Raw genomic sequence first — 25,822 nt, forward strand, 5'->3', positions numbered from 1 at the left:
TCTGCATCAGAGTCAGGCCACCTCCGAAGCCAAAACCGAAGTCCTCACACTCTCCTAAGCTGGGCCACCCCCTCCCAAAGCTGCCACAACACTTTGCCACCTGGGGAGCTCCTGGATGTGTCTACAGACAGCCTAGCTAGCAGCCCTGTGCCAAGAGATCCTCCGAACAAAAACGAGACAAAACAGAAAAACACGTCGTCACAACCCTACTTCCAAAGCCAGAGATCCGGGCGTGCTCATTTTTAAATTCACAGACGCAGAGCCTCTCAAGTGCTGCCCTGCAGAGCAGTCAGCCACGCTGGGGCTCGCTTCTGGAGCTGCTTCTAGAATGACAGCGGTTCAGCAGGGGAGATCAATTCATACAGGAACGATCAAAGAGAAAGATAAGAACTTCGGGGCTCCGCTGTCAGTTCCCACTCACAGCCAGCATCTCGGAAAGCGGCCCTGAGCGGCGGGAGCCACGCCCCTGCGCACGCTGCTGCTCACGCGCGCCACCACGTGGTAGAACGGGGCTACTACTACTTTAAAATAGGTCAACTTCAAGCCAAATGGGAAGAAAAAAAAATTAAGAAGAGCCAGTGAGCCCCCCAAAACGACTCCTTGATGATCCAGGGGTACAGTCAACGAATCAGCCTATCAATGACACCACCTGAGAGAGTCTACAAAATGCAAACGGCTTATTCCCCGTCCTGCGTGTGTTCCCAGTGTGCACGTAGACCCTGTCTTCAGTGCAGAGGGAGAGGGGAGGGAATGGGAGAGGGGAACCTATTTCTTTTGTTTCACTTTTAAAGGAGACAACACTCCAGTATTCCGCAGCTCATTTCTCCCTTCACCCCGATCCCATGCCCCGTGTTTGGACGTTCGCTGAGCCTGCCCCGTGATGGGTCTGTAAGTTCCTACATGGTGCGTCCTATGAGCCCCAGGGCACCTGGCCCAGCAGTTCATGGTCTGTACCCACTCAGATATCACTGTGGGGCTGAGGAGCAGCTCCAGATACAGCAGCTTGACACACCAGCCCCAGCCTCTGGCCCTCCTGTCCTGCAATGGGGCGCTCTGTGGAGCTCCTGTCCTGCAATGGGGCGCTCTGGAGATTGGGGCCAGATTATTGGGCATATCTGGGTAAAGGGTCTCCCAGGACACTGGAGGTATCCAGATGTGGGGAATACAGCCTTGGGGGTAAATAATTTCACCCTGGAGTGGGTTGAACTGTGACTTCCTCCCCGCAAAAAGATACATCCAAGTCCTAACCTCCCAGGACCTGTAAATGAGACCTTATTTGGAAAGAAGGTCTTTGCAGATGTAATCACGTTAAGGATCTTGAGATGCGATCATCCTGGATTAAGGTGGGTCCCGAACCCAATGACAGGGACAGAGAAAGGCCAGGGAGATCTGACACACAGGGACACAGAGAGGGGGTGTCCTGTGATGATGGAGGCAGTGTTGGGATGATGCGTCTACAAGTCAGAGACTGCCGGAACCACAGAAGATGGGGAAGGCCGGGGAGGACCCTCTCCTGGAGCCTCCCAAGGGAGCACCGCCCTGCCTGGATCCTGGACTCTGGCCTCCTGAGCTGTGAGAGCATAAATGCTGCTGTTGAAGCCACACAGTTGTGGTCATCTGTTCTGGTGGCCACAGGAACTGCATACAGCTCTCTTACAGGTGAGACCTTCCACGTTACCTGCAGAGCAGCCACCTGGGAGTCACACCTGAGAAAGAGCAGAAGCAGGGGACTATCTGTGGCCCACCACGAGGAGCCCAGGGTGGAGGATCCAGGCAGAGCTGGGCATGCTCAGAGGCTGCTGTCCCCATGGCACCACTCAACGAGAAAAGGGGTCTCTGGAGAGAGAAGAAGGGAAGGGGCTCTGCAAGGGAGGCAGGATCCACTTGGCAGCTGCTCAAATTTAGTTTGCACCTCCTTTGCCAGTGCAGAAGAAAACAAACGACCTGCGAACTGAATGAAAAATGGTGATTCATTACCCCTGATGTGTGATGATGGCTTAATTATTTTTCTAACTGGGGAGAGACGCTTCCTGACAGCAGGTGCAAATGAATTCTCCACTGTTTTAAGGAGTGATTGGCCCAGGACAGGCAGAAAACTGGAAAAACCTAATTAAATCGGGAGCCCCGTGAAATAAATGGAGCGGGGAGTTTGTTTGCTTGTGCTGACGGGGATTAACGATTCCCCAAGAAGCTGTAGGGCTCCCGCTGGAGTGGGCGCAGGGGGCCCCGCGGGGTGGACACACACAAAGCAGGAGCCACATGGGGTGGTGGGGACCCCACTGCACAGGAAAGGGTGGGCCAGGGCCTGGACACTGAGCTCTATGACTGGCTATCATCTTTGGCTCTCGGTCTCCTTGTCTGTGAAACAAGAGGCTGACAATGGGAGGACCAGGTGAAGGCTCAGTGCCAGGTGATGGGATGGGATTTCAGAGCACGGGTTTGGAGTTGGACAGCCCGGGGTCAGAGCCAGTGCACCCTCTGCCTCCGACCCGGGTCCAGCTTGGATCCTCAGTTTTCTCATCTCTACTCTGGGGGTGTGAGCAGTACCTACCCTCCTGGATGTCGTGGGGCTGCCCTGAGGTTGCCGGCCACATTCTCAGCAGGAGCCTGACCCACTGGATGTGCCCGGCAAGGACAGGGCTCATCAGGACCGCCATCAGATCATGCTGAAGGTCTCCATCTGCTCTGCTGTGGGAAGGGCTGACCCTCCTGCCAGACACACTAACCCCTGGACCTTTTCTCATCTCAGAAGGGAGACAGTGGCCTTGCTGGGAGAGGACTGCGACCACAGGGAAGGAGGTAGACTTGGCTCCCTCCCCCTTGCTGGGGCCCTGAACAGGCCTCCCTTGGTGCTTGGGGAGGGGCGGTGAAAAGCAAGACCCTCCCCACCACCATGTATGTCCTCCTGATGGCTGAGAGCCTGCTGGTCGCCCCTTAGCTTGCCGGAGTGTCCTAGAAGGTCCTTGGCTGGCAAGGCCCACACCCCTAACCAGGTTGGGCCGGGTCCTGGCAGCAGGGCTGCCCCTGAGGTCAGGGCTCTGTGCAAATTAGAGACAGGTAGCCCCCATGGGAGGTTCAGGCTCCTGTGGACGGGCACCTTTGTCAGGGACATCTGTCACCCACAGGTGGGCAAGCCTGGCTTCCAGACTCCAGAGCTCAGGAATAATCCGTGAACACAGCCCTACCATGGACTTTCACCCGCATCAGCCACCCACCCCACAGGTCCAGCTTCCACAGCCCTACAGGTCTAGCCACTGAGGGCTGTGCTGTGGTGGGAACGCCCCAGACAGCTTCGAGGCTGGCAGCTTTCCTGGGTCGGGCGGGGCGGGGCTTGTTCCCTGTCCCCCAGTACACTGCCCCCTCACCCGCCCTCCAGGCATCTGTGTCGGGGCAAACCTGCCCAGGCCCTGTCCTCTCAGGCTCCCCCAGCACAAGCCCCCGGATGTTCATTTCCTTTTTTTTTAATTTTAATTTTTATTTTTTTTTTGAGACGGTGTCTTACTCTGTCGCCCAGGCCAGAGTGCAGTGGCTCAATCTCGGCTCACTGCAAGCTCCGCCTCCCGGGTTCACGCCATTCTCCTGCCTCAGCCTCCTGAGTAGCTGGGACTACAGGCGCTCGCCACCGCACCCGGCTAAGTTTTGTATTTTTAGTAGAGACGGGGTTTCACCGTGTTAGCCAGGATGGTCTCTATCTCCTGACCTCGTGATCCACCCGCCTCAGCCTCCCAAAGTGCTGGGATTACAGGCGTGAGCCACCGCGCCCGGCCAGGATGTTCATTTTCTATAGTCCTCTCTTCTCACTCCTTCCCTGCCAAGGGTGATGCAGTGTCCCGTCCCCACTCTCAGCTGAGGACACATTTGGGGGAGCCTGAGGGGGAGAGAACTAGCCGGCGGGAAGCCGCAGGGCTGAGGTTCGTGAGGGCGGTGGGTGTGGGCAGGGCCACAGCAGTGGGAGCCCTCCATGTCCCAGCCCACCAGGGGCCTGGCTAGGCACTGGTTCCTGCCTCCTAAGCCAGCTCTTTGAGGTGAGCAAGTCTACACTCCGGGCATGAGGGATGCAAGGAGCTGGCACCAAAGCACATGTCAAAGGAGCTCCGGCCCGTGGGCACCCCAGGCCACACGGCCCCACCCTGCTGCAAAGCCCTCTGTGCCCGGGTCACGCAGCTGGCCCGAAGATCGCAGGAGACACAGATGGACGCAGAGGGCCAGCCTGTGAGAAGCCAAGAAGGACTGGGGGTCCAGTCTCAGCCCCGGCGCTCTCTCCTCCACCCACCTCCAGGCCACCAGCTCCACAGACTCTCCTGGATTCTCCTGCCCCTCCCCCTTACCCAGCTTCTGGCCCTCGTCACCACCCCTGTGGGTCCCTCAAATCACTCACTGGGCCCAGTTCTGCTCTCACAGCCTCCTTCCCCCAAGAACCATCCATGGCTCCCTGTGGCCTGGTATGCTCAGACCTCAGCTGCCTGGGCCATTCACCTGTCCATCTCTAGAGTACAGCTGCCTTCCTACCCCACACCAAGTTTTAGGCAATTAACTCTTTCCTCTATATGTGTTTGACCTCCCAGCTAGTCTGTAAAATCCTAGAAGGCGAGAATCATGGATGTTCAAAGAAGCAGATAGCCTCAGTCCCCTCCTCAGGACCTGACACCTAGTCTAGACTCCAGGAAATCGAAGGCCCGCATCGGATCGTCCCATCCACGGCAGGATGCTGGGACTCCCAGACTATGAGGGCCTCCCCAGCAATTGCCACAGTGAAGCATGTTCCCCAGGTCTTTCCAAAAATAGCCCTTTATGTACTCATCTTACAGCTGATTTTCCCCCAACATTTTATCCCCAATATATTCGAACATACGGAAAAGTTGAGGAGTTTAACGGTGACGGCCGCACCCCACCAGCTCAATGCAACTGGGGCATTCTCTTCCACGTGCTGCATCACAAATCTGTGCCCGTCTCCACCCCCCGCCGCCCGTCAACCTAGTTTATTATTTCTGATGCATTTGAAAGTAAGCTGCAGATGTGTGTGCACTTCCCCCGATACTTCAGCATGTTTATCATCAACTAGGGTTTGACATTTGTTTACATTTTTTTTCTTTTGAGGTAAAAATTGACATACAATGAAATGCATGAGTCTGGGCCAGGCATGGTGGCTTATCCTTGCACTTTGGGTAGATCACTTGAGGCCAGGAGTTCAAGACCAGCCTGGGCAACATGGCGAAACCCCGTCTCTACTAAAAACACAAAAATTAGCTGGGTGTGGTGGCGCACCCCTGTAATCCCAGCTACTCAGAAGGCTGAGGCAGGAGAATCGCTTGAACCCAAGAAGGCAGAGGTTGCAGTGAGCTGAGATTGTACCACTGCACTGCAGCCTGGGTGACACGGTAAGACTCTATCTCAAAAACAAAAACAAGAAACAACAGAAAAAGAAATGCATGAATCTGCAAATGCACAAAGCTGCACAACCCTTCACCTGCCAAGATGCAGACCACGCCCATCAGGAGGTCCCCTCATGCCCCTCCCCAGCCATTCCCACCTCCAGGCCCCAGGGCAACCACTGTCTTCACGGCTTTCCACCACCTCTGAGTTTTCCCTGTCCTAGAACTTCCTGTGCATGGATCTTGGGACTGCACGCCATCACTGCTGGCTCCTTTCATGCTACATCAGGGTTTTGAGGCCCATTCACCTCCCTGCATGTATTGTCCCCTTGCCCCTTTTCATGGCTGCGAAATATTCCTAATGCCCCAGGGTTTATTTATCCATCTCTCTGCTGATGAATGTTTGAGCTGTTTCCATTTCTGGGCTCTTGTGAGCAGAGCTGCTGGGAACATGCCTGTCTGCGTTGTTCGGCTACAGCTTATTTTGAGAGATTCTTTTCTCATTCTTTATGTTGCTTTAGAAGATGGAAACCAGGTGGAGACAAGAAAAGTCTCTTTTTCCTTGTTCTCCCAGCTGCTGACAACCCTAGGGATGGGGTCGGCTCAGCACTGCCTCAGCCCCAAAATTCTCACCCATGGCTCCCGCTGGGGCGTCTTGACTCTGCCAGGTCGCTTCTTAGTCTCCACGTCTCAGGACTGGTTGGGTCTCAGAGCTCTTCCTGCAACACCCTCCACTCCATGTCCAGGCAGGACAGCCACCTGCTTCTCCCTGGGCTGGCGAGGATGAGGCCTATCCATTGCCTGGCTGTTATTTCTCCCACCAGGAAATCCCTGATTCACTTCTAATTGCCGGGAATTGTGGAGAGGGAGGCGCGTCCCATCACGATGGGGACAATTAACAAATGGTACCCTCCGTTTCCTTTCATGCCTGCAAATGTGATGCGGCGCTGAGTGTCATTATCTTCCCACGTCCTACCTTCCCAACATGACCACATCGCATGGAATTGGCTCCAGCAGTTGATAAAATTCACTTCATAAAATTCTGGGGCTACTACATGTGTTTGTTTAACTGGCTTGCCCCTGCCATGGGAAAGGGTGACTCCCAACAATGTTGGATGCTTACTGAGCAGCCAGGACCTGGGGGGACAATATTTGGGGGATGCAAAGAAATACCCGAAGCTGGCTCCAGACTCCTATATGCAACTGAAGTGGATCTGCACGGACTTCCATGCCAGGCTACTGGGGAGCTATGGTGGAGTGAGGTGTGAGTTGCAGATCCACTGGCGCTTACCAATGTTTGTGCATGTTTGCATGTTTTTGGTCAGGCTGCTGGGGAGCTATGGTGGAGTGAGATTCAAGTTGCAGATCCACTGGTGCCTACCAACGTCCCTGCATGCTTGCATGTTTTTGGCCAGGCTGCTGGGGAGCTATGGTGGAGCGAGAGGTGAGTTGCAGATCCACTGGCGCTTACCAACGTCCGTGCATGCTTGCATGTTTTTGTTTTTGTTTTGAGACGAACTTCCGCTCTTGTCACCCAGGCTGGAGTGCCATGGCAATCTCGGCTCACTGCAACCTCTTCCTCCCGGGTTCAAGCCATTCTCCTGTCTCAGCCTCCCAAGTAGCTGGGACTACAGGCGCCCACCGCCATGCCCGGCAATTTTTTGTATTTTTAGTAGAGACAGGGTTTTGCCATGTTGGCCAGGCTGGTCTTGAACTCCTGACCTCAGGTGATCCACCTGCCTCGGCCTCCCAAAGTGCTGGGATTACAGGCGAGAGCCACCTCGCCCGGCCTGTTTGCATGTTTTTAGTAAAAGTAACAACAGAAATCTCACGAACAAACAAATAAATCACTCAACTATTGAATAAAGGTCTGGGAGTGTCTGTCCTGTTGTTAAAAGAGGCTTCCCCTGGGGGAGGACAGGAAGGAGTGGGGCTTTTCACTTTGTATGTGATGTGCTTCCGCATCTTCATTGAAGCGCTGTGAGCTTTCCTGCCTTCTTTCAAAGTAGTATGTAATTTGGCTGGAGAGCAAGACGGGAACATGCAGTAACTCACAATGCGAGACAATAAATGAGGCTCCGCATTTGGCTTCCATTCAAACCAGAAGGAGCAAGTTGCCTGGAGGACAGAGGGTCCCTCAGGGTTGGGGGACAAGGCGTGGGGAGGACTTCTGCAGGATTGCAAAGGAGGAAGGAGAGCTAGGTGGCTGGGACCAGGAATTCACTCAAGGTGGTTTGGGGGAAGGTGGGGGTAACACCAAGGTAAGAATGCAAGGTGCCCTCTGAGAGGGCTTGTGAAAAACCCCTGTTCTCAGAGTCCTCTTTGCTAAGACTAGAAACAACAGAGAATCATTCTTTTACTCATTTGCACTATAACAGACCTACTTTGCAGCCAGCACTGGCCTGGAGTCGGAATGCAAAGATGAAACGCCGGCTTCTCCTCCGAGGAGCTGTGGCGAGCATGGAACCCAGGTCCCAGCTAGTTTGTTTCCAGCGTGGGCTCTGGAGCCCGCCAGCCCCACTTCCGATCCTGCTCTGACGCTTGCCAGCTGTGAGACCCCAGGAAGCTGCTTCTGATCTCCAGAGTTCTGTTTGCTGGTCTGTGAAGTGGGGGTAGAAGGAGCACTCGTCTCCTGGGGTCACTGTGGGGAGGCAGGCTGCGTATTTAGCAGAACACCCGGCCCAGACACACACTCGATGGCTGGGTCTGCAGGGGCTGTTACTAAATGATCTCTCTCATCACAGCGAGAAGTGCCCCACCGAAGACAGCTTCTTCACCCAAGCGAGACCAGTGGGAAGGTCGAGTGGCCCCCACACAGCACTGAGCTATGAGGTCAAAGACGAGGAGGTGAGTCCACGGGGCAGAATCAGCCGAAGAACTTAATCAGAAAAGGCTGGAGCCACCAGCGGGCAATGAGATCTGAGCAGGATGGGGGCCCAGAGCTCTGTGGCTCAGTCACCCCAGGAGCCTGGCCAAGTCATTCTGTGGTTTTAAAGACAGCGACCTCCGAAACTGCGAGTTCCCCATCTGCTGCTCAGGGCTCCCCCAACCACAGATCTAGACATGGTTTCTAAGGGGGTGCTGGATGGAAGGCAGGTCCCTAGGAGACCCTGTTCTGAGAAGCAGATTCTTAAAATGCATTTAGCCAATGAGGCCCACATTGTTTGGCTGAGTTAATGCCAAATTGCATCTGAATAATAACAATAACCAGAATTATAAGACCAGGTAAAGCTGAGCTGATAACATCATCGCCATCATTGTTCTTGCATTAGTGGTCTCTCCCACCAAGTAATTCTTGTATTACGATTATTTATTGAGGTGAAATTCACATTACACCAAATTAACCATTTTAAAGTGTATCATTTAGTGTCATTTAATCCATGATGCAACCACTGTCTCTATCAACTTCAAAAACATTTCCATCACGCCAACAGAAAGCCCTCTCTAGCTGGTTAAGCAGCCTCTCCCCATCACTAGCCCCTGCCTCCTGGCCCTCAGCCCTCAGCGACCACCAATCTCCTTTCTGACTCTATGGATTTACCTATCCTGGGTATTTCATATAAATGGAATCATACAATATGCGGCTAGACACAAAAGGCCACCCCTTCTGCTGAGCACACTGTTTTCAGGGTTTGTCCATGTGGCAGCCTGTATCGGAACTGAATTTCTTTGCATGGCTCAGTGGCACTCCCTTGCATGGCCCTACCACGTTTTGTGTGTCCATTCCCCAGCTGACGGGCATTTGGCTTGTTTCCACCTTTGGGCTCTTGTGAACGGTGCTCCTACAAACGTGTGCACACATGGATTTTTTTGAGCCCCCATTGCAGTCTTTCTTTTTGGAGTGATGGATTTCTCTGAGCACCCATTGCAGTCTTTTTGGAGTGTGTGTCTGGGAGCGAGACGGCCGGGTTGTGTGACAGTTCCACGTTCAACTTCTTGAGGAACTGCCACCCTGGTTTCCAGTGGCTGAACTATTTTACATCCAACAACGCACAAGGGTTCCAATATTTCCACATCCTCACCAACACCTGCTATTTTCTGGTTTATTTTCGTTCTGTGGCCCATGAAGTGGCTGCCTATTACTTGTGTAGATATGTGGCCTTCTGAAATCCATAAGGCATGTGCAGAGGGTGGTGGCATGTTGCCTCTGTCCATGTGGAAACTGATGAGCAAGAAGTGAAGTGCAAGGGCAGGCAGCTGCAAGGCCCCGTGTCTAACGCCAGAGCAGGTGGGCCTGAGACCTGGAGCTGGCAGGCAGCTGGGGTCCCCATATTCCCACAGAGCGGGCAGGCAGGTCCCTGGAGACCAGTGTCATGGGGTCAGGCTGGGGGATGGGCACTGGCGAGAGGCGGCAGGGGGCCAGCTCTAGGGATGCTGTCTGGCCTCTGAGAGATACCCCCCATCCACCCATTTCTTATCTCAGCACCTCTGGGCCCTGTTGATGGGGTCAAGTGGCCTCAGCCTGAAAGGTAAAGATTGGAGGGAGGAATGGAAGCCTCCTGGCATCTTGAGTGGTATTTGGAATGCAGACAATGGGAATGGAAGGATGTGTTGTGATTTATTTTAGGACAACAGGTCCTCTCCTTATTTCCCACCTGCTCCTCTCCACTGCCACTCTCCAGCCTTCAGCTCTGCACACCTGGACAGCGAACAGCTGTTCCCGTGCCCGCTGCCTCAGCTCAGCATGCGTGTGCAATGCTAGACGGCCCCCTGCACACAGTGCCCTGGCCGCCTGGCTGCCTTGGGCCAAGGGAGCGTCTCTCAGGTTCCTCTGGGACATAGGTTCTCCCCTGCACAGTCTTAGCTGCTCCCAGTTAGTGGCATCTACCCTGCTGCGTTTCAGGCTGGTTCTCGTCTCCACGCATCATTCTGGCTGCGGCGGGCAGAGTTCCAGGTCAGCACCTGGCGTACACACATCTCCAAGTTCTTCAGCCAAACACAAACCGAGGTGCGGCTGTGAGGGGATTTTGTGGGGGTCATTAAGGTCCCAGGTCAGTGGACCCTGATAGGGAGTTTATCAGGTGGGCCTGACCTAAGCAGATGAGCCTTTGAAACACAGAGAGTTTTCTCCAGCTGGTCGCAGAAAAGGAAGCCAGGGGATTCCACGGTGAAAGGGATGGGGCAAACGGGAACTTCTCCACTGGTGGTGTGAAAGTGGAGGGGTCCCGTGGTGAGGAATGTGCATGGTCTCAAGGAGCTGGGAGCGGAGAGCCCAGCTACGCTGCACCTGAGCTTCTGACTGACAGAAAAGTGGCCTTCAGAAAAATGGTGTTGCTTAAGCCCCTGAGCTGGAGGTGTTTTGTTACAATCATCAGTGGAACACGCACGCCCAGGTCAGGCGGTGCCTCCTGCCTCCTGCTTCCTGAGCTCCGCAATCCCTCCTGCCTCAGTTGCTTTGCAGGCTGCTCCGCTTGACTGCCGGCCCCAGGAAGGCAAAGCCCCCCCATACCAGCTACTCACCTCTGGCACCAGCAGGTGCTTGCTCACTGTAGGCTGGGGAACGAGCTGGCACCTGCTCACACCCCTCCCACTCTCTATGCCACATGGCTAGGCTGGGCATCTGGAGACCTGGGCTGAGTGCAGAGCCCCCACTTTCTACTTGTGTGATCTCCGCCAGCCACCTTGGCATTTTGTGCCTCGGTTCCCTCCTCTGTAAAATAAAAACAGCAACAGGAACCACCTTGATCACATTTTTTTTGTGCCCTGGCACCAAGAGTTGTCTGACGAAGCCGATGCTGTCACGTAATGGGATTGAATGTTCCCAGGACTTTCTGTGTGCTGCTCGCCTGCGCCCTGCTTTCTGGGTGTATGTTCCAGCTTCTGAACTGTATCGAAGTGTCCCAAAGGCATTTTGGGGTGGGGGCACCTCATGGCGCCTCACTGATGTGCTCATACCAAATGCAAAAACCAAAACCCACCAAGACTCATTCTGGAATTACCTGCAGACAGCCAGGCTGTCTCAGACCCAGGGCCTCTGCACGCCCTATCCCTCTGTGTGGAGCATTCTTCCCTGGGGAGCGTGTTCAGCCTTGGCCTTGGCTCCGCCGGCTCCTCCTCCCGCCTTCTTCCACCTTCCCTCCAGGTCTCCATCAGTTCCCTCCTTGGGGCCACCCTGGCCCCAGGCTTCCCCTTCCATGCCCTCCCTCTGTGCTGTAAGCACCTGCCTGCCAGCCTGCCTGCAGTCCCTACGCCCCCACCTGCACAGTGGTGAGGCAGGACCAGAGCCTCATTCCCTTGTATGTCCCCAGTCTCCCATGGTGCCTGACTCGTAGCAGTTGTTCATGCTGTGGTCCATGCATGCAGTGGTTGTTCTAGAGCACCCATGTTGGACAAGCCAGGCCCCAGGCCTCGTGGAGCCCTGGGCAAGCACTCAGGGGATGTTTGCTGAATGAACAAGCAATGAAGGCTCATACTGGGGCCAATTAAATGGAAAATATGGAACAATGTGTGTGCAGCGTGTATGCACGTGTTGTGTATATGTGTGTGTGGTGTATGCGAGTGTCTAGTATGTGTGCATGTATGCACATGTGTATTATGTGCCTGTGGGCGTGATGTGTGTTATATAAATGTGTGTGCAGTGTGTATGCACATGTTGTATATGTGTGTGTGGTGTATGCGAGTGTGTGGTATGTGTGCGTGTAGACGCATGTGTGTAATATGTATGTGGGGTGGTGTGTGTATATAAATGTGTGGCATATATGCACGTGTTGTGTGTGATATGTGTGAATGTATTGTGTATCTGTGTGCACGTATGCACATGTGTATATATGAGGGTATGGTGTGTATGAATGCATGTGTGTTGTGTATGCATGTGTTGTGTGTGATATGTGTGTGCTGTGTGATGTATGTGTGTATGCACGTGTGTATATATGTGAAGGCATGGTGTTATGTGTGTGCGAATGTGTGCGTGTATGCATGTGTTGTGTGTGATATGTGTGAGGACATGGTTTGTATGAATGTGTGTGGTGTGTATGCATGTGTTGTGTGTGATATGTGTGAGTATATGGTATATGTGTATGTGTGTGTATGCACACGTGTGTATGTGTGAGGGCATGGTGCATGTGTATAAATGTGTGTGGTGTGTATTCACGTGTCGTGATGTGTGTGTGGCGTATGTGTGTGGTGTATGTATGTGTGTGTGCATCTATGCATGTGTGTGTATATATGTGAGGGCATGGTGCATGTGTGTATGAATGTATGTGTGGTGCATATGCACGTGTTGTGTATGTGTGTGGCATGATTCCAGCCCACAGTAAAGGGGTGGCTACCACTCTCTGACCCTGAGCCCTTCTCCGCCCAACCCTCCAGCCTCCCTTCCGCACTCTTGCAGCCAGAGGAACCAGCCTGCTTCTGCCCTGTCTCCGTCCACCTCTCCTAAGAAGGAAAATTGAGCATTTTCCCAAAAGGCTCTGCTGGTTTCAAAGCAAGGAGGGGGAGGGGGAACTGCCTGCAAATGTCACTTGCAGATGAAATTTCTGAAATGCGAGAGACCAAAACAAAAACCTTAAACCAGCCCAGACCCAGCCTCGAGAGGGCAGGCCGGGGCACCCCTCCCCTGCAGTGCCCATTTCTGTGCCAGTCAAGAAACTGCTCTGGTTCCAAAGGCTGCACTTTCTCAATTTCCTTGACTTAGACTCCAAATTATCCCAAAGGCAGGATGTGGAGTCTCTGAGTGGAAGAACGACCATGCACCTGGCTCTCCTTCCAGAACCTGCTGCATCCAGAGGCTTTCTGAATTTCCACAGCCGTGGCGAGGAGCCACAACACAAAAGTGACACCTGGGCTACTGAGGCCCCACACAAACAGCAGGGAATCCCTGGAGCCGCAGCATCCCTGCTCCCACCCAGGATGCCCAGGCCATGAGCTCTTCTCTTCCCGTGGCCACACTTCACCGGGGCCCAGGTTTCCACCTGGAGCGTGGAGACTCTGAAGCCAGTGGGAAGGAGACTCTGGGCACGGGCAGCGTTGCAGCCCCAGTGAGAGACCCTTCTGCAGGTGCACACCTGGGCGACGGGCAGAGGGGAGAGGGCCGGAAGGCAGCCCACGGAGCAGCAGGCCGTGAGCCCACAGGGTCCAGGAAGAGCTCACACCTGGGCACCCAGCCCAGGCCGTCCTTCTGTGGCCTGGCCAGCAGCCACGTGCACTGGCTGCCACAGGGCAGGCGGCTGCCATCCCATCTGCACCTCAGCTGGGGCCTGGGTTCTGTGCCAAGTGGCCCCTACTAGCCTCATACAGGCGGGTAGTGGTGCCCTGGGCAGGTGGCATGGGCTCTGGGGGTAGGAGCGCAGGCATGTAGGGGGCTGTGAAGCTGTGTCTCAGGGGCAGCAGGGGCAGGACAGGACCAGGCAGAGGGGACCCGGCTGGGTTTAGGCAGCTGGAAGGAAGCTCCCCACCAGCTCAGCTGGCCTCGGCCTTGTTATTCTGCCCAGGGTCCACAAAGCCCCCAGAAGAGGCTCAGGCAGGTTCTCAAGGGCCCTCCTGGAGTCCCCTTCAGGGCCCCACTCCCGTCCATATCAGGGACTTGCGGCAGCATTTTCTAACAAAATGCAAATCAGCAATTGCCTTGCTGAAGAACAAGGGGTAAAAAAAAATCACTGTAAACAAAATCTCCGTTGCCATGGAGACTATTAAAAATAGATTGGCCACCCTACCCCCTTCCCTCTGGGTAATGTACAGCGAGTTCCTTCACACCACATTATTATTACTTTTTAATTATGAATAGTTTCCTCCTTTCCATAGGAAGATGGATTAACACACAGAACTTCCCCACAAAGCCCCTCAGCATGTATTTCAATATGCAAATGTGGCGGGACGGTGCCCCGTGCGTCCAGGCCCCAGGGCGAAAGCTCCGTGTGAATCCCTTCCACCCCTCCTGGTCTCCCTGCGCTCTCGGCTTCCTAAGCCTGTGTCTGACTGTCCGTCTGGCTGTCTGTTCGCCTGCCTGCCTGCTCCAGGCTGCGGACTCAGAAACAGTAAAGACAGGCCTGTGAGGTCCGGCCTGGCAGAGCTGAGGAACTGCTGTGTGGGGGAAGCAGCAGACCCCCAAGAGGACGGGCACCTGGGAAGACAGCGTGCCCACAGGAGGACTGAACACCCTCTGCACTCCCGCTGGTGCGAACAGGCTCTGGTGAAAAGATGGACTTTGTAGCTCCTTGCTGACATCTTTCCATTCAGTGGGGAGGAACCGTGCAGCAATCCCCTGACAGTGGGTCTGGGACGGAGCCCGAGGTGGCAGGAGCCAGGGCAGCGGGAGGGGCCGTCACAGTCCAGCCCCCGTCCACAGAGGGCTCTTGAGCCTCTGAGGTCCCCAGCTGCCAATGCACAGGCCTGTTCCCCAGGGCAGCCTCCCCAGCTCACCGCCACGGTCCACATGCCGACGAAGACCCACACCAATCCCAGCGTCACCAGGCTGCAATTTCATCACGGGGTTCTGAGTCTGGGGAATTCAACTGACTTCTGAGACCACTTGGGAGTGCAATCTGCCCAGTGCCACCTACAAGGACCACCTTTGCCGAGGTGCCTGGGCTGAGGCCCAGCAATACCTGGTAGAATCTTTGTATTCGTTTAAGGCCAGATGAGTTCCAAAGAGCCAGTCCCTGGCACACAGAGTCCTGCCTTTAGGAGGTTGCCCATGGCTGGACCCTGAGTGATCCCCACATGAAGCGGGGGGCTAAATACCCCAAGGTCCAGTTTTTGATCCTGGGGGTCATTCAGAGTACCTCCCCCCGCCACTCAGGGAGAAGGGGGCACTGTGCGCCCCTGAGGCCAACCCTAGCTGCTGTGGAAGAGCTGAGGAAACTTGGAAGGCCTGGACATCTCAGCTCTTGTATTTCAGCACAGCAGACGCAGATGGAGGAGAGAGAATCTCCCGCCTTGTGTGTGGTGTGTGCATGCAGGCAGCCCCAAGCTTTCCAAAGCCACTCTGCCGGCTCCTGGGGCCACCAGGGTGGGCAGCTAGACGGCCAAGTGGCAGGACAGTCACACAATCGCATGCAGCTCAGTTACGATGGGCACATGGGGAGCAGGTCCTCGGAGGGAGGGGGTGGGGCAGAGTCGGCTCCCTGCCTGACGTTTACATGAAACTCTACTTTCATCTGGGCCCTGGGGGAGGCAGAGTCTGTGTGGGTCACAAGGAGGGGTCTCTGCAAAGGGCAGCCGGCACATGCTGGGGCTGTGGGGGAAGGGAGAGGGACTGCAGGGGTCTCTGAGCATGCCACAGACCCCAGGGGAATCCCCCGCCACCCTGGAGCAGGCCCCTCCCACCTCCTCACCTGCAGATGCCCCCAGACTCTGAGAGTCTCTGCTCCCCTCTCCACTGACATGGGCCCCAGAATTCCAGGAGGAGGCTGGAAAAGGCCACACGTGTGCCTCCTTCTGCCTCCTTCTCTTCCTCTCACCTGCACTCCAGGGCCCATGTGGTGTGACGGAGTCCTTCCGGCACCCCCAGGAAGGGCAGGGCTGCCCACAGGTGCCCCCCCAGGGCCAAGGGCTGCCACCTGCACAGACAGGCCTCAGCTCACCTGGGAGGGCCAAAGGGCAGCTGGAATCCCCCCTGGGAGCAGCTGGAATCACCTGCAGCCCTCGGTCAAGGAGTGGACTTGGGGGCAGTTACTGCACTCAGAGCTCCCTCCCTCTTCTGGTCCGAGGTGCTTTGGCCGTGGCCCCTGCCAAACCAGCCCTTCCTGCTCTGCCCACCGCCAAGCCCAAAGCCTCCTCCCTAGCAGGCCCTCCAGCTCTCCTGCTAGGCATAGTGTAGGGCAGGGACAGCATCACAGTCCCCATTCTCACTGTCAGCCCCCACTATCCATCAAGGATGCCCACTGGTTCCAGGATCCAAGACAGCGACGTGGCCCAGCACTTCTGGTGTGGCCCCTGCAATGGGGTGACTAGAGAGAGTGAAGACACTCGCCCTCCCACGGGGGCCAGCAGGTGAACCCTGGGGCCAATCCCAGTAGCCTCCTGGGGGGAGCGAAGCTGCAGGGGAAGTGGAGGCCGGCCCTCCCTGCACCCGCCCCTCCAGGTTGGGATGGGGCTGCTGCTCAGGCTTCAGCAGCCGCTTGGACCTATCTGCCTGGATTGCTGACCCCTTGGTACTGACAAGCACAGCTGGCTGTTTTGTTAACTTTAGAATCTAAAGCAACACAAATAGAGCAGCCCCCTTGCCATGAAAGTCTGCAGGGCAAACTGTGGGCCCAGGGGATGTGCTGTTTTGGGGATGTGGCTCTCCCTCCTGATGGCTGCACCTGGCTGGCAGGCTGGGCAGGACCCACCTTCCTTACCCACATCAGAGGAATACCACAGTTGCCTGGTGAGCCCCAGGCCCCTTGGCATGGTTTGCAGCAGGGTTCGCATAGCAGGGAGTGGAAAGGCGGCCCCACCCTGTCCCTGCTGCTCTCCCAAGCTCTGCATAAGGGGCACATCACTCCTGGCAGGGTGGAAGGGGCAGCCAGGTGCTCTGCCGGGATGGCAGGAAAGGGGGGAAGTGGCTGTGACTTTGCCTATGTCATCTGCACAGCCTGAGGGAGACGAGAGAAGATAACAGAGGCAGAGAAGCTTCTCCTTGCTTCCTGTAAGTCTCTTGGCCCCTCAGCCTCTCCCAAAACCCCTGGTCAGAAGCAGAATACTCACTCCTGCTCAGGGGTGCCTCAGCTGAAGCTCTCAAGAAAGAAGGGGTCTGGCTCTGCAGTCCTTGAGGACATCAGAGAGGACACCCCTGGCCCTGTTACAATCCCTTCCAGAGAGCACCAGCGGCCTGGCTTGTCCCTGGGTGTTGAAAAGTAGCTGTTCCCCACGTCTTTTCTTTCTCAGAGGAACATGCCCAACCAGGGAAGAGTCCTCACTACAAGCCAATGGGCTGCCTGACACCCATTAGGATGGCTGCTATCAAAAGCACAGAAAGTAACAAGGCGTTGGCGAGGGTGTGGGGAAGTTGCAACCCTCATGCATTGCTGGTGGGAATGGAAGATGGCGCCGCTGCCATGGAAAAGGAAGGTTTGGCGGTTCCTTAAACAATCAGATGGAATTGCCATATGGTCAGCAACCCCGCTCCTGGGTACAGCCCCAAGAGAACTGAGAGCCGCAACTCCAACAGAGAAGTGCACTCCGTGTTCACGGCAGCATCACTCGCAATAGCCACACGGGGCGGCAGCCCAGTGTCCGCAGATGGGTGAATGGAGAAGCAGAACGTGCTCCATACATAGAGGGAATATGACCAGCCTTACAATGGGAGGAAATTCTGACACACACAACATGGAAGAACCCTGAGGACATGACGCTGAGTGAAGTAAGCCGGTCACAACAGGACAAATCCTGTGTGAGTCCACTTATGTGAGGTCCTCAGAGTCATCAGATTCAGAGACAGAAAGTAGAATGGAGATGCCAGGGGTTGGCGAGAGAGGTAGGGGGGTTCGTGTTTCCTGGGGACAGAGCTTCAGGTTAGAAAGATGAGAACATTCTGGAGATGGATGGTGATGGCCACGCAACAAGGTGAATGTACTTAATGCCACTGAACAGTGCACTTAAAAATGGTTAAGATGGCACATTTTATGTTATGCATATTTTACCACAACGACAAAACGTTTTTTCCAATCGCCGGGATGTATGTGTTCCATCCAGCTGCCTAATCCTCCCTCCTTGCACACCCACCCATGCACACGCATGCACACACGTTTCCCACGCTAAAAGTTGGCCACGTTCTTCCTACAGCAAAAGAAAGGTACCTGCCCCCAATTTTCCCTCCACTAGATAATCTCCTTGAGCAATTTTATAAAGAAGGATCCACACCATGCCAAGCGAGAAAGCCGTGTGTGTCAGCCAAGAGCCTGCAACCTCTGGCCAAGAGCAAGAAGAAAGGCACAGACATAGATGCCCAGACATGTGAAGGTGGTCAGTTGTGGGGCCAAGTCTCAGGCCAGCATCCCAGCTCAGGGATGCTTCTTGGCACGGAGATCTGGGAGAAAATCAGGAAGTGGCAGACTAAGACCAAGACAGAGAGGGATGGATGTGGCTGTGCCAAGTGCCCTGGCATCCCCCAAGTCTGGGTGGCAAATCCACTCTCCTTAGACTTGCTGCTTGAGAAGGAGGTTTGGGAGAGGAATTCCTTCCCAAAAAGTGAGGGAGGACATGGCATGAAGACCCATCACCTTCCCATGAGACCTGGTACCAGGCGGTAGGTTTGAGGAGATGGCACCTTTCTCTGTGCTAGCTCAGACTGGGTCACCACCCAGCTACAAATGTATCCTTATTTAATTTATAGCAATTATACTCACATTCTGCTAGACAAATAGATTTTACAAGCCCTCAGTTAAATGTGGATAATTATGTCTGCTGGTGTCAAGGGACCGTATCGTCCAAGCTTGGGAGGAAACGTGGCATCCCGAGTCCTCCTAATGCTGTAAATTAGCAGGCAACATTCCCATGGCAGCTAAGCAATTATCCATGATTTCATTTTTCCCCACGCCCCCTCCTCACCTCTGTGGGCTGCCCGGCCATGCCTGTGCACACATGTGTGTATGGATGTTTTAGGCATACATGGCTGGGAATGGCTCATCTGTCTCTCAAGCTGCTAAGATGCCTTTTCCCTGTGAGAGGCCTCGCCCCATGTTGGGATGCCACCCACTGCTCTGTGCTCTCCCGTGCCAACGTATCTCCTGAAAATGGCCATCGTCAGAGGGGTTCCCAGAAAACCAAAGATGAGCCAAAGCCTCACCACTGCCGAGACCTGTGTCTTGGCAGGGTTCTTGCAGATGCAGGAGGTCAAACAGGAGCTTCGGAAGCACACAGCAGGCAATGAGGACCACCCAGTGCTCACAATGGTTGCCTGTGTGCAGGTGCACACACATGTACACAGAATTCAGAGGCACTCAGGCGCTCCGAGGTTCACAAATGCCTGCAGCTCTGCCACTTTTACATAGGGCAATCTTGGGGAAGCCCCTTCATCTCCGGACCTCAGCACATTCATCTCTAAACGGGAGAAGTGATACCCACCTCCCACCTGCAATCCCCCTCACAATGTGGTTGTGAGATCATACGCAGTGAAAAGTAGGAAAGCATTTTGAAACACACAAAGCACCAACGAAATCAAAGGCAGGGCTGCTCGTGTGAGTTCTGGGCGCCCTGGCGTCTTGGCATCCTCTCCTCAAGCAGACTCATGAGTGCTGTAAGATAGTTAACAGGGGCCGGGCACGGTGGCTCACACCTGTAATCCCAGCACTTTGGGAGGCCGAGGCAGGCAGATTGCCTCAGTTCAGAAGTTCAAGACCAGCCTGGGCAACACAGTGAAACTCCATCTCTACTAAAATACAAAAAATTAGCCAGGCATGGCGGCGTGTTCCTGTAATCCCAGCTACTCAGGAGGCTGAGGCAGGAGAATCGCTTGAACCCCGGAGGCGGAGGTTGCAGTGAGCTGAGATCATGCCACTGCACTCTAGCCTGGGCAACAGAGCAAGACTCCATCTCACACACACAAAAAAAAGATGGTTAACAGGTGTGCCTCCTTTTAGGCAAATCTGATGTTTAAAAAACACAAATTGGCTGGTGAGTCACTTTACAAAAGGTCCCTTTAACGTGGAAATGGAAAGTTTCTGAGTGCATTTCAAATCTACTGCCATTTTTAAAAATACTTGTTTATCTACAAGTTTCTCAGAACATATGTGCAGCACCAAGTCAGGGACTCCCAATTAGAACGCCCCAACCCACGAAGGGAGCATGGGAGGGAAGTGAGTCAGCGGCCCCAGGGCTGCTGGGCGGGGTCCTCTGCCAGCCAGCCTGCTAGAGTCCCCCGGGACCTTCCCCCTCCACAGCCATGTCCAGGCTCTGTCCAGCACCTAGGTCTGTCCCCATCCCAACCCAGGAGAAGGGGTCCACATTCTCACAGGGGTCTCCATGGCACCACCGTCAGCAGGCAGGGCAGGCCTTGGGGAGGGAAGTGCACGGGAACCACTTTGCCTCCCAGCCGCTGCTCTGCAGCTCAAGAGCTCGGCCACCTGGGGCGGGGGGTGGAGGAAAGAGGCCGTGCCGTGAGGAATCTCACCCCTGCCACAGGAGGGTCAGGCCTCTGCCCTAAGCTTCTAGGAGGGGATGTCTAAGCCCCTGGAACGGCCTCTACTGATGAGGGTCTTTATTTACTGGGGGTCTTGGTCTAGCCAGCAAGTAACAATGTCATGTGGGGGCTGGGCTGGGGTCTCACGGGATCAGCTGACCTCTAGAAGGCCTGGAGACTCAGGTCAGCCTTGGACACCTCCCGAGCCGCCGTGGTGAAGCCGGTGAAGACTTGGGCATGAGGGCCGAGGGGCTTCCCTGCTGGGTGAGCCTCCCCACGTGCTGTCAAACATCAGTGCTGGGAAGATGACACCGTCCTGGCTCCACAGCAGAGGGCAGGATGCTCCGTGCCCTAACCTACAGTCCTCCATGCCCTAACCTCCGCAGCTGCTTCTCTCGGCTGGTTCCACCCTGTGTCTTTTAGCTGTAATGAACCCTGAGCATGAGAACCATGACTGCCGGGCTGAGGTCCTCTAGCGAACAACCGGGCCTGAGAGTGGTTCTGGAAGCCTCTACACTTGAGGCTCGTGTCAGAAGTGGGGCTGCTCGAAGTGGATGGCCCCCTCAGTGTGGAAGGAGGCTGGGCCTGGGCTGCCTGCCAAGCCTAGGGGCCTTTCCAGAGCCCACAGGCCACAGCCACTGGCAGGACAGCAGCTGTCAGCCCCTCCCCCTGGAGAAAGCATGTGGGGGGAGGGACAGGGCCCAGGACCTCACCTGGACAGGAGGTGAGGCTCAAATGACCCATGCTGGCAGTGGGTGACAGGAGGGGGCCCCAGAAGTTGAGGACACAAGGAACATGGACCCCTGACCAGGGCATGCAGGACCCCAGGGGCACACCCAACGCAGTCACCATAGGACCAAGCAAGATGACGCAGGCCCCTGGCAAGCCTGAGGCCAGGGCAGCAGCCATGCTCTCTCCTCCTGTGGTGGGGAGGTCTCCTTGAGGCCTTGGGAGAAGGGCAGAGAGAGATAAGGGGAAGGAAGTGATCAGGTGCCGGAAGGCCCCGTGAGGGCGGCCCACGAGGCTCGCGGATTCCAGGTACCCACGCCCCACCCCAAGCTGCCTGGTCCTCAGCAACTGGCCCCATGTTCCACAGGCTCAGCAGCTCCCAACAGAATTCTAGGTGCTGCCCAGACGAGATGAGGAGGGGGCCTTGCCAGCTGCTGGCTTCCAGCCTCATGCAGGACAGAGGCACCCAGGGAGGGGCAGAGAGGGGAGAAGAGCATTGAAGGGGCTGAGAGAGGTGGGACTTGAGGCCTGGGGAGAAGGGTGTGAGCCGGGGAGGGAGAGGAGAGGTCCTGAGAAGGCCCTCTGATGATAGCTGCTCTGGAGAGGCAGAAGAGAGACAGGGAGGCAGGGGGAGCCATGTGCAGACAGCAGCTGGGACGGGGACGGGCACGGGGGGAGGGCTGGCCACCGACAGCGGCAGCACAGCCTCGTCTTCCTGATAAATGATCCTGTGGCCTCGCTGGCAACTGTGACCAAGATGCCCACCCCCTCTCCCCACACATTCAACCCCTCCCTCCGTCCTGTGCTGCCACAGCACCCCTGCTGCCTCTCTGTGCCCGGCCCTCCCCACCAAGGGCGCAGAGGGCTGGCCTCACACTCAGGCCGGTGCCTCCAGGAAGCCCAGGGGGCCACCTGCCCGAGCCAGCTGCTGAGGGCTCTGCATTTCACCCAGGGCTTCCCGGCCCAGGCTGCCTCCTCTGTCCTCCCGCTCCCTACGCACCCCTTCATCTGAGGAAGCTGCCAGGCAGACACTCGGTCTGGGCAAGGCCCAGGGTCCAGCAGCCTCAGGGTGGGCGGGGCCAGGCTGGGCGGATGCTGGGTCTTCACCCCAGCAGTGCTCCTGTCTGCCTGGGCGCAGCGGCGGGAACACGGGGTGCACCCTGGCTCTTTCTTCTCCATCACCACCTGTTAGGGTCTAAATTGTGCCCCCTCCCCAACTTCATATGTTGCAGCCCTGACCCCCCTGTGTAGCTGCATTTGGAGGTGGAGCCTATAAGTAGGTTATTAAGGTTCAGTGAAGTCACAGGGACCCTCATCGGATGGGATTGATGCCCTTATAGGAAGAGCCAGCAGGGTGATGCGCACTCTCTCTTCCTCTCCCTCTGTCTCCCTCTCTGTGTTTCTGTCTCTGTCTCTCTCCAGGGGTGCACAGAAGAGGCCACGTGAGGTCATAGGGAGAAGGCGGTATCTACACCAGAAAGAGTCCTCACAGGCACGGGACAGGCCGGCCCCTGCGACGGGACTTCGGGTGCCCCGTGTGCCACGAACTCCCCTCTTTCTGCCTCCAGCCCCGGTCTCCTTCCAGACTCCAGACTCTTGGGTCCGGTGGCCAACTAGTCACCCCCACCAGAGTTTTCAAACGTGTCTCGGCGTCACATGTCCAAAACCAAACTCCTCATGTCCTGCGGTCTCCCCGTGGAAGCCGCATCTTTCCAGGTTCCCAGGTACAAGTTCGTGGCGTTGTCCTCAATTCCTTGACCGTCCTTACCACGCCCCCATCTACCAGGACGCCAGGATGATTCTGCTTTCAACGCTTGTGCAGATCCCGCCGCACAGACCCCAACCCCACCTCCACTGTGTTTCGGCGCCGCCATCTCCGCCGGACGTTTGCTGTCTCTACCTCCGTGGCCACCCCCTGGCTATTCTCAGCACAGCAGTCAAAGGGATTCCTTTAAAATGGAAGTCACATCCTGCCAGCGCTGCCGGTACCCAGCACCTGGGGTTCTCCGCTATCTCCCACACGTCGTTCTCAAACGCCGCTGCCTCTCCACGCTGGACACTGCCCGCTGTGCAAACGCGGCCCCCACCCCTTCATCCCATTTGCTTTTTCCCAGGAATGCCTGCCCCCCTCTGACTGCTCAGTGCCCACAGACAAGGTCAGCTCGATACACACTTGTTCAAGGAACGGACAAGGAAGAAGCCCAGTGGAGTCGCTGCTGGGCAGGGCTGTCCATCAGCAAATCCCCTTGCAACGTCTCCATCGTCCACAAGGCTCTTGGTGACCCCGTCCTGGATGCCCGGTCCAGGTGCGCACTCAATCACCGTGCTACCCAGAGCACGCCACATGCCCCCAGCTCCCTGAGGCCTTTGCAGCCACTATGCCCTCCACCCAGAATGCCTTCCTCTTCTCCTCTCTTGGCAAGGGCCAGCCAGCCTGCAGCCCTAGCCCAGGCACCCCTTCATCCAAGGAGACCTCCCTGCCCCTCAGTCAGGGTTAGGAGCCCCTTCTGTGGACACCCTCTAGGCACCCTCACTCACCCCATACCAGGGTGCTGCACAGCCTTCAGCCCTCCCTGTCTCCTGCTCACAGCAGAAGCTCCCTGCAGCCAGGGGCAGATCTTGTTCACCCCTCTCTCCAGTTGCAGAGCAGAATCCTCTAGGCAGTACATTATGTGATGAATGAACACACAGTAGGGGCTCTCCCAGGACAGGTGGCATGGGAATCACAGCCTGTCCGGGCCTCCCGCCAGTCCCAGGAGCACAGGGGTGAGTGTCTCTCCCTCAGCACTGACCGGGGGATGGACAAGGAAGTCCACAACCAGGGAGCCCCTGTCCCCAGAAGTGAAGCTGGGGCTTGGCAGGAAAGAACAGCCAGCCAGGCTGGCGGAGCCTGCCCCAAAGTCCCCCTGCTCCCCCCACAACTGAGCTCTCGACTCTCAGCAGCCATGGGCCCTGCCACCTGCCAGCCATGCTCTTCCTGTGAAATTCTCTCCAGCTTGAGTCACCACTGGCCTGGGGCTTCCTCCTGTCTCCAGGGTGGTGCCCACTGAGCCTCCTTGACTAGGACCACCCCCTCCCCAGGCTTCCAAGGGCTCGGTCCAGCCCTGGCTCTCCTCTCCCCTCTGGCCTCAGGCAGGTCTGTGGCTCCGTCTTCCCCATCGGGCCCGGCCAGAGCTCCAGCTGCCACCTCACGTCCTTCCTGGGGTCATCCCTTGGGATCCTCAAACCTGGCCTGCCTGGACGGACGCTGGTGTCCCCTGACTTGCCCCATCTCTGCTCCTGGAAGGCAGCCCCTACCCATTTAGTCACCAAAGCCCCTCCCCACCATGGTCAACTGTCTGCAAGTTCCCAGAGGGAGACGCATTTCCCTGTGGCCTCTGCTGTGCACTGACACCCTGGGCCAGCCCCACCCTGTCGCCCGATGGCTCGCTGTTTAACATGTATCAGGTGACACTCACGCCCTGCTAACCCCTCCAAAAGCTTCCTGGTTTTGGAAAATAAAATCTGCTCCTTACCCAAGGCTTCTTATGCCCCACCCTCCTCTCTCACTTCCTCTTGCTACACTAAACCCTCCAGGCGCATGGGTCTCTATCAGCTTCTAGAACATTCCCAGATCCTTCTGCCCAGGCCACTGCACCCTGCAAACCCCTCTTCCTGGAGCACCTTCATCCAGGCCTAACTCCGTCCTAGCTGGTTCTCATCCCTGAGGCCTCAGCTCCCTCTGAGTGCCCTGAGCAAGTCCCCTCCACAGTAACCCTCTGCAGTGGGGAGGGTCCAGAGGGGCTTGTGTGGCCCCAGTGCTCACTGGGAACCCACAGTGTGTAGCTGAGCATGGAGTCAACCCCCTGGGGCCCCAACAGCCTTCTTGGTTACCGCGTGACTCCCTCCCCAGGCGGCACTGCACTCCCCAGAGGAAGGAGGCACCTCCCACCCAGCCTGGAGCTGTGTCCACAGCTACCAAGGATGGTGCCCTAAAAGATCCTCACTTCCTTCAGAGGGGCAAAGCCTGAGATATCCGTGAGGCCCAATAGGACACAGCAGGGCCACGGGGTAAATAAAGAGGGAGTTTCCAAGGTAGACCCTGCTGAGCTGTTCACTTGGGATCAACCTTGGGGCGGCACTCACAGCCAAGGAATGGACAGAGCAAGGAAGCGGGAGAAGACAGGAGGGCCATGAATCCCGACTTAGAAGGCGGCAAGAGCAGAGGGAGCAGTGAAGGGACAGAGGGGGAGACTGGGGGCCCAGGGGGCTCCGAAAGACACTGGACAGTTGCAGTGGAGATGAGGAGGGCAGGAGGAGAGGATGGGGGGAGGAGAGGACCAGGAATGGTGAGGGCAGAGACCCCTTCCAGGGATCTTGCTGCAAAGAGGGGCGGGCGCCAGGCCTGCGCCTGGGAAGGTGGTGTGAGGGGAGGGCTCTCGCTGCAGTGGGTAGATAGACACGGTGACCGGTGTGATGCTGGAGGAATCATAGAGAGAGGGAAGGAGGAGAGAGCAAGGCTGCGGGACTTATGGCCTGGAGCCGGGGAGGAGAGGGAGACACAGACCACAAGCAGAACCAGGGGCTTTTGGCAAGAGTGAGTTGGGAGGCACGGGTGCTGGTGGGCTGGGTTTGAGGAGAGAGAGGAGCAGAAGGGCTGGTTGGGGTGTGAGGACTTTCAGGGCCAGGTCGTGGGGCCCAC

The 25,822-nt window shown here is 56.3% G+C and overlaps 1 protein-coding gene across 1 annotated transcript in view; it reads right to left on the reverse strand.

The window, feature by feature from the left end:
- LOC134732416 (mucin-2-like) overlaps window positions 1–25,822 on the reverse strand; it is a 319,755-nt gene that overhangs the window by 165,396 nt on the left and 128,537 nt on the right. The window lies entirely within an intron of this gene.

Source organism: Symphalangus syndactylus, chromosome 14 (assembly GCF_028878055.3).
Source record: "Symphalangus syndactylus isolate Jambi chromosome 14, NHGRI_mSymSyn1-v2.1_pri, whole genome shotgun sequence".
Classification (NCBI taxonomy): Eukaryota; Metazoa; Chordata; class Mammalia; order Primates; family Hylobatidae; genus Symphalangus; species Symphalangus syndactylus.